The sequence below is a fragment of the Rousettus aegyptiacus genome, unplaced genomic scaffold, assembly GCF_014176215.1.
Source record: "Rousettus aegyptiacus isolate mRouAeg1 unplaced genomic scaffold, mRouAeg1.p scaffold_m13_p_12, whole genome shotgun sequence".
In the NCBI taxonomy this organism is placed as follows: Eukaryota; Metazoa; Chordata; class Mammalia; order Chiroptera; family Pteropodidae; genus Rousettus; species Rousettus aegyptiacus.
Genome location: NW_023416287.1, coordinates 54,200,592 through 54,212,246, shown reverse-complemented (window position 1 = coordinate 54,212,246; position 11,655 = coordinate 54,200,592).

Below are 11,655 nucleotides of genomic sequence, written 5' to 3'. Positions count from 1 at the left end.
AATTGTAGAAAACCAAGAATAAAGCATAGCACTTCCTTGTTTCATTGCCTCCGATAGTCTCATTAGAAGTCTATAATTATAAAATTTTAAACTTTAAACATTCTTATCCCTTACTTTTTAAAGACTTTTTAAAATGCCTACAGGACCTGGTCTCCTAGGTGGTCACCCATTCAAGTACTAACCACTCTCGACCTTGCTTAGCTTCTGAAATCAGACAAGATTGGGCACGTACAGGTTGGTACGGTGGTAGATTCCCTTAATTTTTATTTTTATTTTATTTATTATATTTTTATTAAGTTTATTGGGGTAACATTGGTTAATATAATTTCAAATGTACATTATAATTTGACATCTATACATTCGGTTGTGATTACCACCCAAAGTTCGGTTTCCTTCAGCTCTATATATTTGATCTCCTTTACCCAATTCATCCTCCCCCTAACCCCCTATATTTGACCACTTTTACTTCATCTACCTCCTCCCTGCTTCCCCAACCCCTACCCTCTGGTAGCCACTAGTCCATCGTCCATGTCCATGAATCTCTGTTTGTTTGTCTTGTTCATTTGTTGCTTTTAGGTTATCCCACATATAAGTGATATCATGTGATTTTCAGCTTTTACTGTCTGGCCTGGCCTATTTTGCTTAGCATAATTATCTCAAGGTCCATCCATGTTGTCACAAATGGCAGTATTTCATCTCTTCTTATGGTTGATTAATATTCCATCATATATATGTACCACAGCTTCTTTAGCCAATCATCTATTGTAGGACACTTCAGTTGCTTCCATGACCTGGCCACTATGAATAATGCTATGAACATCAGTGAGCAAATATCTTTACGGATATAAGTTGTCAAGTCTTTGGGGTAAATATCCAGCAGATGGATTGCTGGGTCATATAGTAGATCAATTCTTAGTTTTTTGAGGAACCACCATACTGTTTTCCACAGTGGCTATACCAATTTACAGTCCCACCAGCAGTGTATGAGGGTTTCTTTTTCTCCACGTCCTCTCCAACATTTGTTATTACTTGTCCTGTTGATTATAGCTATTCTAACAGGTATGAGATGGTATCTCGTAGCTTTGATTTTTATTTCCTAATAGCTAGTGATGTTGAGCATCTTTTCAAATATTTGTTGGCCATTTGTATGTCCTCTAGGGACAACTGTCTGTTCAGGTCCTCTGCCCATTTTTTGATTGTATTATTTGTTTTTTTGTTGTTGTTGTTATTAAGTCATATGAGTTCTTTTATATTTTGGATATTAGGCTTTTATCTGAGGCGTTGATTGCAAATATATTTTCCCATTCAAATGGTTGTCTTTTTACTGTGTTGATGATTTCTTTTGATGAGCAGCTTTTTAGCTTGATGTAGTCCCATTTATTTATTTACTTCCCTTGCCTTTGAGGTCAAATTTGTAAAATCCGCTTTAAGTCCAAGGTCCTTGAGTTTCGTTCCCATGTTTTCTTCTATGCATTTTATTGATTCCAGGCCTCTTTCAGGTCCTTAATCTATTCTGAGTTTATTTTGTTTTGTGGTGATAGATAACAGTATAGTTTCATTCTTTTGCGGGAAGATTTCCAGTTATCTCAGCACCATTTAGTAAAGAGGCTTTCCATTCCTTTCTTTTCTCTGTATGTTTTTGGCTTTTTTTGTTGAAAATTATTTGCCTATATACATATGGGTTTACTTGCGAACTCTCAATTCCATTCCACTGGTCTGTGAGTCTGTTTTGTTGTCAATACCATGCCATTTTCATTACTGTCTCTTTGTAGTATAATTTGAAGTCAGGCAGAGTAATGCCTCCAGGCTCCTTCTTTTTCCTCAGCATGGCTTTGCAATTTGGAGTCTTTTGTGTTTCCATACAAATCTGTTGATTGTTGGTTCTATTTCTTTAAAAAATGCCAATAGGATTTTGATGGGGATTGCATTAAATCTGTATAATGCTTTATGTAATATGGTCATTTGAACCATTGATTCTTCCAATCCAAGGACATGGAATATCTTTCCATTTCTTTGTATCTTCTTCGATTTCTTTTAATAGGATCTTATAGTTTTCATTATATAGGTCCTTCAGATGTTTGGTTAAATTTATTCCTAGGTTTTTTTATTCTTTTTGTTGCAATTGCAAAAGGAATTATTTTTTCCACTTCTTTTTCTGACACTCCATTATTAGAGTATAGGAAAGCTGTGGATTTTTGAACGTTGATTTTGTATTAAGAGATTTCACTGTATTTGCTTATTGTTTCTAGTAGTAGTGTTCTTGCGGAGTAGTTAGGGTTTTCTATATAGAGAATCATGTCATTTGTAAATAGTGACAGTTCGACTTCTTTATTTCCTATTTGGATGCCTTTTATATTTTTCTCTTGCCTGATTATACTTGTTAGGACCTCCAATGTTATATTGAATAACAGTGGTGATAGTGGACAGCCTTGCCTTGTTCCTAATCTTAGAGGGAAGGGTTTTGATTTTTCACCATTAAGTACAATGTTGGCTGAGGGCTTGTCATAGATGGTATTTATAATGTTAAGATACTTTCCTTCTATACTGATTTTGTTAAGTGTTTTGATCAAAAGCGGATGCTATATCTTGTTGAAGGCCTTTTCTGCATCTATTGATATGATCATATGATTCTTATTTTTTAATTTGTTTATGTGGTGTATCACATTAATCTATGTTGAGCCATCCCTGTGCCTCTGGGATGAGGCCCACTTGATTGTGGTGTATAATCTTTGTAATATGTTCCTATATTTGGTTCGCTAGTATGTTCTTTAGGACTTTTGTATCTGTGTTCATGAGAGATATTGGTCTGTATTTTTTTTGTGTGTGTTTTATCTTTACCAGGTTTTGGTATCAGAATAATATTGTCCTCATAAAATGAATTGAGAAGTATTGCCTCCTCTTCAATTTTTTCAGAGTTTGAAGAGAATAGGTATTAAATCTTATTTGAACGTTTGGTAGAATTCACTGGTAAAGCCATTTGGTCCTGCACTTACTTTTTGGTTGATTTTCGATGACTGTTTCAATTTCCATACTGCTAATCGGTCTATTTAGATTTTCCCGATCCTCTTGATTCATTCTAGGAATACATATCTTTCTAAGTACTGGTCCATTTCTTCTAGGTTACTAAATTTGTTATTCTATACTTTTCATAGTATTCTTCCATAATCCTTTGTATTTCTGCAATGTCAGTCGTAATTTCCCCTTTCCTCCCTGATTTTGTTTATTCGTGTCCTTTCTTTTTTTTCATTAGTCAGTCTAGCCAGGGGTTTGTCGATTTATTTAAACTTCTCAAAGAACCAGCCCTTTGTTACATTTATTTTTTCTATTATTTTATTTTCAGTTTCATTGATTTCTGCTCTAATTTTGATGATTTCTTTCCTTCTGCTGACTTTAGGCTTCATCTGTTCTTCCTTTTCTAGTTCTTTTGTGATGAAGTGTTAGGTTGTTTATTTGGGCTGTTCTTGTGTTTGGAGATAGGCCTGTAATGATATGAACTTTTCTCTTACGATCACTTTTGCCATGTCCCAAAAGTTTTGATATGTTGTACTATCATTATCATTCATTTCTACGTTTCTCTTGATCTCTCTTTTTATTTCTTCCCTGTCCCAGTTGTTCTTCTGTAGCACGTTGTTTAATCTCCATGTATTTATGGTTTTTCTTTTTCTGATTTCTTTTTGCAGTTGATCGTAGTTTCAAAGCATTATGGTCAGAGAATATGGTTGGTATGAGTTCACCCTCTTATATTTGTTGAAGCTATTTCTGTGTCCTAGTATGTGTTCAATTCTCGAGAATGTTCCATGTTCACTAGAGAAGAATGTATAAGAAGCTGTTTTAGGATGGAAAGTTCTGCAAATGTCAATTATTTCTAGCTGGTATAATGTGTCATTTAATGATGTTATTTCCTTATTGATCTTCTGTTTGGATGATCCGTCCATATCTGACAGTAGGGTATTTAGGTCCCCTACTACGATAGTATTTCGGTCTGTTTCTCCCTTAAGTTCAGTTAGTAATAGCTTTACAAATTTCAGGACTCTTTGATTGGGAGCATAGATATTAATAGGTGTTATGTCTTCTTAGTGAATAATTCTCTTTATCATTATAAAGTGTCCCTCAGTACTTTACTTTTTTGATTTTGAAGTCTATTTCATCCGACATTAGTACCACCTTTCTCTGAATGCCATTTGCTTGAAATATCATTTTCCATCCTTTCCCTTTAAGTCTATATTTGTCTTTGGAGCTGAGATGTGTCTCCGGGAGGCAGCATATGGTTGGATTTTGTTTTTTGATCCATTCTGCAACTCTGGGCCTTTTTATTGGTGAGTTCAGTCCATTAACATTTAGGGTGATTATTGAAATATGAGATCTTCTTATAGCTATTTTATCTTTTGCTTTCTGGTAGCTCAGTGTTTCCATTGCTCCCTGTCCTTATGATTCTGTTTTCTTTATTTTGGTTGGCTTTTGTGAGTTCTGTCTCTGGTTCTTCTTGTTTTACGTTATATACTTCAGTTCTGAATTTTTGGTGTGCGGTTACCATTACAAATATGAAAAGAATAGTTTTATATATACAGTCATCCTTTTACTTGTATGTGTGTGCCTTATCTCCTTTCCCCTTTGTGAATCTGGATCTTTGAATCCTCCCCTTTTCAGTCATCGTTATCTCAATTTTTCCCTATGTGTGCTGAACATTCATTTCTATCCTGCTATAGCAATTCTCTTCTTATTATTTAAGCTTATAATGCTCTGTTCTTAGTAAAGATTGCACTCCTCTGCTTCTATTTGCTTGATAATCACTTTACTCTTAATCATGTTTGTTTTGTTTGTTTTTTGTTTTTTGTCATTTTGTTTTAGGTGAGCTGACCCCTCTCAGTATTTCCTATAGTGTAGGCCTTGTAGTGGAGAATTCCCTCAATTTTATATGTCTGAAAAGGTCTTAATTTCTCCTTCATATGTAAAGGAGAGCTTAGTTGGATAATTCTAGGCTAGTAGTTTTTTCACTTAATAGGTTCAATATTTGATTCCATTCTTTTCTGGTTTGTAAGGTCTGCACTGAGAAGTACGAGGATAATACCTTTATAAGTTACTGTTTTCTTCTCCCTGGCTTCCCTGAGAATTCTATCATTGTCATTGATTTTTTATAACTTTAATACAATGTGTCTTTGTGAAGGCCTTTTGGGGTTGAGATAATTGTGTACTTTGTTGACTTCTTGAATTCCAAGCTCCAGCTCATTCCTTAGAGTGATTAAAAATCTAGAAGCTCTACACAGTCATAGCTTCCTTTCCTTCCCACAAGCAAGAATAAGCTTCATTGTTTAACAAGCCCTAGCATCTTTCCACCTAAATAAATATTTGTCTCCTTTCCACTCCACACAGCTTCCTTATTCCACAGTCTCATTATTTCTCATTTCAGGCTGTGGTAAATTTCTTACCATTTATCTCTTTCTCCACATTCCAAATCAGGCTTTCTAAAAACACAAAGCAAAATTTGTCACCCTCTTTCTTAAAATCTTTCTATGAATCTCCATCACTTCCAAAATTAAGTGCTACACCTTTACTTCATATGCAAGTAATGAGTGATCTTATACTCTGTATTCCTCTTCAGCTTCATTTTTCACCACTTCTCCCCTTTCACATTCTGGGGTTCAATTTGAGAAAAGGAGAAAATGCTCTTTATTATTCATTATGATTCTCTAATATGCCCTCAATTCATTGGTATTTGCTGGAGCATCCTTACCCCACTGCCCTGCCCCAGTGTAAGGTTCGGCCGCTCAACAGACAGAGTCTGACTCAGGAATAACAGGTGTCCTTTATTGAAAGGCAAGCGGTCCCGGGCCAGGTTCTCTGGTCCCGAGGAAAGGGGCCAGAGAAGTCGTACCCGGGCGGGGTCGGGGCAGGGTTTTAAGGGTCGCGTCCAGGAAGGGGAAGTTTCAAAAAAGGCAAAAGCATAGCGTGGGGCTCTTTCATGGGGGCAGCGGTGTGGCGCCACGGGTGTAGTCCTGGTACCCGCGGATTGGTCCATGGGCCTCAGGTGGCTAGCAGGCAGGAGCTAGGGGTAGGGACCTGCCCCTGGGCAAGCCTTGGGGCATTTTCCGGGAGCGCTGGCTTTACACACAGATCTTCCAAGCTGACTCCTCCTCATCTCCCCAGACTCAGGCAATATGTTGTTTATTCCATAGAACCTTATGTAGTGGTTTCTAAACTTTTTGGCACCAGGGGCCAGTGGAATCTAATGCCTACTGATCTGCGATGGTGCTGAGGTGGTGATGCTAGTGCTAGGTAGCAGCTGCAAATACAGGTGAAGCTTAGTTAGCTGGCCCACTGCTCACCTCCTGCTGTGCAGCCCAGTTACTAACGAACCACATACTGTTACTTAACAGGCCACAGACCAGTACCAGTCCACAGCCTGGGGGGTTGGGGACCCCTGTTATAGAGGATGAAGGCTGGGTGACTGGATGACTGCACCCAGTACTTGTATCTTATCATCAGGGAGGGTTTTCTAATTTGCATCTCTATAAAAGCTGTGGTCCAAAGGAAGGAAAAGCAGAGCCAAATCTCAATCCTAGTCAATTACCAACCCCTTAGGTTTAGCTAATTTGTATAATAACAGCTACTCGGAGGAGTAAAGAGCACTACCTCAGGAACATTCACATAAAGGGTATTTTACATTACAGAGGATAGGAACCCTGAGATCCACAAAGGTCCCTGGGGCATTGTCCCACCACCCAGGCAAAGCTGTCTCTCTCTCTAGAGTATTCTTAAAGAAAGGTGCGTTGTAGAGGTTCTGAGAGAAGTTTCTCAAATATGATTGTTAGTTGGGGGCGGGGGGGGGAGGGGGAGAGGAGAGGACTAGCCCAATGCCTGCCTGGAGATTTCCCATCTTGATATCAGAATCCAGACCTTCCAGCCAGACATCAAAGTTCATAGTCCAAATGATAAAGGCCCACCCTAAGGCCCTGGCACCACCACCCTAATCCGGATGCTCAATTAGCTTCCAATTAACACTCCCACATTCAATTAACACTCCCCCATTCAATTAACGCTCCCTCATTCTATACCCTACTCCCACATAACCCCATAAAAGCCACGCCCTCCCGACCCAGGGCGCCTCTCCTCTCAGGACCAGTGAACCTCACCCGGGAGCCCTCTTCCAATAAAGACTTGCTTTTAAAACTTCTCCACGTGTCCTGTGTTTACCTTACAATGATGGTCAAGGAAAGGCCTGAGCAGCCACTTGACAATAAATGTTAAGTAATTCAGAAAGTCTAAGCTTGTCTGTGATCACTCATGACACCAAAGACAGCAACGTAAATGTAGCTCTATGCCCCTCACTTTGACCATTTGAATTGAAGGTCCTTCCTTTGTCCATCAACTATACCTTTCAATCTGGAAGAAGACACTGGCCTCCTAGCAACCTCCTAACACCTCCTGGAGCTCTTCTAAGAACTCCTCAGGATAAGAAATGTTTCACTTAGTGCCTGATAAATAGTAACACTTAATAAGTGTTTGATGAGTGAATGAAAACATTTTAAGAAATACCACTTCTAGTACAGGTGATTTCTCTCTATTATGAAATCAATAGCTAAGTATGTTGTGTGTATGTATGTGTGTGTACCCCACATTGAAACGACCATGACAAATTCCAGCTCAGTTTGTTATGTTCGGTGTTTCCAGGCGATAATTTCCTCTCCTAGTTATTTTTTTTCTCTTCCTCTGAGTCATTATTTTTCCCCTTCTTTTTAAAAAATGCCTTTCTGGTTCTGCCTCTAAAAAATTGGTTAAATTATAAAGACCTATTTAATGAAATAAATTTGTGTGAGACAAGGAGTCGTTTTGCTCATTTCTCAGAGCCTAGAACCACTACACAATATTCAGTTCAGACTTTCAATTTCCATTAAACAATTACATTTTAATTCTTTGAATTCCATCTAGTATATCATCTTTTGTAAAACTTTAACAAATTCAGCAAAATAATTGCAATTTCTTCCTCTTAATTGTGTTAAATGGGTTTAAACTTACAAGTTTACCAAAAATGGTCCCAGAAAAATTATTAATACTTTTCATAATTTGCATTGTTTTTCAAATACTCAGGCCTCTAAGTATTAAAGACAAAGAAATATGAGTAAAGCATTATACTATATTCATATATCACCCATCCACTTCCTGCAATTTAGCCTCAAATCTGCAAGGGATATGCTTGCAGTAGGTGGCATGAAGTTTATCCTCATTTATTCACATTTGCAGAAATACCACACATGATCAAATTGTTGAGTTTGATTTGTAATTCATAAATTCAAACCACAGATGATCCATTTTAAAGATAACTTAAATACCTAAATCTAGGCAAGCAAAAATAGAGAAGCAAGGCATTGATCAAAGGAACCAGATATAGATCGTATTTTGATTTGGTGCCCAGTAAGACATTAAAATATTTAGACAGGTATATATCTAGGCAGATAGAAAATTACACGGAGATAGATCTGTTGAATACAAGAACGAAAAGTTAGGTAAAAACTGACTAGCTTGGCAATAAAAGGTCATATTTACTCTGATTTTTAATTAAAACTAAGAACAGAATAACAAATGTTCCCTTGTAAATTTTTGGGTCTAGCATACACATAATTATAAGTGACTATTAAAAGACTTTAGGCTTGTGCTTCCCAGTTTCTTTGTCTTACACCACACTTATCCAGAAAGTACACTAATGAGTTTCACCAATTTAGTGAAAGCTCCTCATCTTGCTCCTTTTAGTATCTTTGCAGTGGTTATAAATAAAGGTGAGGAATTAAAGCATTTTTTAAAAAAAAAATGCTAAGCACATTAATTTGCAAGTCTTATTAGTATCTCTTTCAGAAAATCACAAGTAGTATAAATAACATGTGATGTGAAATTGTCATAGTAAAACTGAAGAGCCTTGTTTAGTCTATTTAGTTCATTCAGGGATAAAGTTCCTAGTGTTACATAGCAATCACTAAAAATAATATTTTGGAGTGATTTTTATGCAACAGAATTTCAAAATCTCTTATTTCTCCCAACATAATTATACTAGAGTAAACCAATTAGGCTAACTTTTATTAAAAAGTTATTAAAGGAAAATGAGATATTATGACAAAGGCTTTAAGGAAATCAAAATGTAATTCAAACATAGACCTCTACTGAGTTGATGCAAAATGTCATTTTCTCTATCGTATATCAGATAGGAGTTAATGTTCAAAATATAAAGAAGTCAAACAGCTCAAAAACAAAAACAAAAGCAAAAACAACCTGATTAAAAATGAGTAGAGGAGCTGAAAAAACACTTTTCCATAGAGGACATACAGATGCCCAACAGGAACATGAAAAGGAGCTCAACATCACTAATTATTAGAGAAATGCAAATCAAATTCACAATAAACTATCACCTCACACCTGTTAGAATGGCTATCATCAAAAAGATAAGAAATAACAAGTGTTGGGAAAAATGTGACTAAAAGGAAACACTTATGCCCTGTTAGTGGGAATGTAAATTGGTGCAGCCACTGTGGAAAACAGTATGGAGGTTTCTTAAAAAAAATGAAAATTGCCCTTTCCTTTACTTCTCTATGAATAGAAACTGGACCAAACTCCTGCATCTATTCATTATGCGGTGATTTGAATCATGGGCCTGGATTATTAATTAACATCCTAGATTGTCTGAATTACCTAATACTATCACATGTAGCTTTAAAAAATAAAAAACAAATTTTAAAAAAAGGTAAAATGAGAAAGAAAGGTCATTTTCTCAAACTCCGAACAGTCGTTTCTCTAAAACAAATGAAGGCAAATATTTTACTCAAGGTCTTTCATCATCTGGGCCAGCCTAACCTCCTTCTCCCACTATACCCTAGAATTCAGCTCCAGTGGGTTAACAGGGGTCTGAATCTTCTGCAGATGGATGTCTCACTCTTCTACTCAGATTATCCCTTTCTCCACAGGTAACATCTTAGTCATCCTTCATGGCAAAGCTCATACATTGCCTCTAGGAAGTCTTCCCTACTGTGCCACTTCCCCTCATTTGAATCAATCAATTTATTACTCTTTTCCTTTTGTTTCCACAGCATCTGTTCCTACCACTTTTATAAAAAGCCTCCTACTATTTCAGGGTCAGCTACGTACACCCACCTCTTCTGCTAAGCAGACCATTGCAAAGGCCTAACTATCTTCTGTTTCTTAGTGGAACACGGTAAGCACTTATAAATGTAAGTTGCATTAAACAAGAGTCACATTCAGAGTGCTAGCTATGATTTTTATCACTTTTAAATGCCTTCGATAAGATATAAAATGTCACTCCTATTCAACGTAAGTATGTTTGCGTGATGCAACAGCAAGCACCATGACTACCTTTTCTATTAGAAGCCTGTCCCACCAAGTGACTGCGGCACTTAGTGCAATGCTAGGACTAGGTAACCTCCAGAAATCAGCTCAGCAAATGCCCATTTTATCAGGCAGCTAAGCCTTGTTCTTAGTATGCTGTGGCAGAATGCAAACAGGTCAGGCTGTCTCTCCAGAGGTCCTTGAATATACTGCTTACTCCCCAGAACAAGCTGTCACTGAGCTTTGCTAGGTCCTTTACATTCCTGAGGGATTTCCTCCTTCTCTTCCTCCAATAAGTTTAGTTTCCCTGCATCCAGTACTAGCATAGGCTTCAAATTTATACTGTCAGCTAAACCACAAAGAAATAATGGCTAAAAATGTAATCAAATAAGCTTAATATATAGGCAATTTTGGAAGGAAAAAATAAAGGGAAATCTCTAGGTGCCAGCAATTAAACAGAAACTCAAAGACAGAAAAATCATTTTGTGTCCCAATTTAATGGAGCCATAGAAATACTAGCTCTAAAATTAGCCTCCAGTTCCTGAGAGAAAAGCATGGCCTGGAGGCCTGGTGAGACAGGTAACTGACACTTAACATTTCCATTCACACCCAGAGCCCTAGAATGGGAGCCCCTTTATGAACAGGGGCCTGGAAACTCTCTTATTGATCATCTTCCAGGGAAACATGAAAAAGTTTCTATTCAGGATTATGAGTATTAATTCTATTATCAAAAACAAAACTCTAAATCTGAAATTTATTTAAGTTCAGGGAACATTTAGCTACCTGGGTGGTGTAAGATTCTTGAATTCAGATATCAACACAAATACTGCTACCAGCTTAATGAGAACTCATTGAAATCTTAGCAGAAACAAAGGTAATACTATTTTGGAGAGGCTGTTCCATAATCCAGGATGCATTAACTCCCACAATTAAACAAACAGCAATACTAAAGAAGTGTTTTCAATTTTTAAAAGAGTTATAAAGCAGACAAGAAGATAAACAACCAAGAGCGTACCAAAACCAACAACAAAAAGAGTAAAGAAGGATTAGCATCCTCAACAATTTGATGCAATAGAGCAATCTGAAAAAGATTTTAAATACTTAAAAAATTGACAACACTGTAAAAATTGATACAACAATAACATAAAAATTAGAATGATAATAACAAGTGGCCAAAAAAAGATCCATATGATTAAAAATAAAAAGCACAGTTCAAAATAATCTATAGATCAAACAACAACAACAACATACTGTAAATTAGAATCTACTAAGAATTAAATGGTAATAAAAACACTATGTATTGAAATTGTGGTGTATAGATGAAGCAGT